A 976-nucleotide genomic window follows, 5' to 3' on the forward strand; every position below is an offset into this window, starting at 1 on the left:
TCACTCACATATACGTGTGTGTAGGCATTTGGAAGTGAGAAAAAAGTCTATACCGGCATTTAAACCTAGAGCCATAAGCACTCATCGCAAATGAGAAGTTCAATTACACCGTTACCGTTTATACACATTAGAATACTGAAACAAGGGAATGGGAAAGCCTAATGACATAATTTGCATATCGGGTACCGGCGGAATCTCAATATTTGGATGATTTTACTACCCATTACGTTATTCACACGTCACCACTGAACAAAATCAATTTAAGGTTTTAAACTCTTAACATCTCTTTACGTAGTAAAGAGTACGAACAGTAAGTCGGATGAACTGTACATTGACCTAAATTTTTTTTTTTTCCTAAGGCTTATGTCTCCATAGGTGGGGGAAATATGTCTACCTGCAACATGGGGAAAAGAAGTATTGAAAACCATTCTCATTGCCAGCCTGTTAACGTGCCGCCAGTAGTCGCTAGTCTGCAAGTACACTTTAGCTTCTTTAAGAAAGTAAAGGTTAGCTAATTACAATGTGGCAATAAAAATCAGAAAAGGATACATGCGTATCTAATTTTTATTCACTCCGCCAGATGGATATTTGGGCAATCATTTACATTATATCCTCTCTTATCTCGGAAATATGAAGAAAATGAATAAGACCGGCGCATCCTCTGTAAATACTGTGCTTAAGAAAATCTTCAAATGGGTGGACAAAGTACACCTGCTAGACGAGGGGAAAGGAATCATTTACAACTAATGATATAAATCTACGCAAGTAATAGCAATACTGTGCAAAAGTATTTTTGATTTTGGCTTGTATCCCACGTAGTAATGCTGTACAACGTGAAAAAAAAAATGAGAGTTGGATAATAATATACATAATCCACAGTGAAGAGTGTAGTAGAAAACAAAAGTCAAACTAACTTTTAGGTGATTTAGCTAATTCAAAGTCTATAATAAGCACGAATTCGACATCCCCCAAGATA

Source organism: Penaeus monodon, chromosome 33 (assembly GCF_015228065.2).
Source record: "Penaeus monodon isolate SGIC_2016 chromosome 33, NSTDA_Pmon_1, whole genome shotgun sequence".
Lineage (NCBI taxonomy): Eukaryota > Metazoa > Arthropoda > Malacostraca > Decapoda > Penaeidae > Penaeus > Penaeus monodon.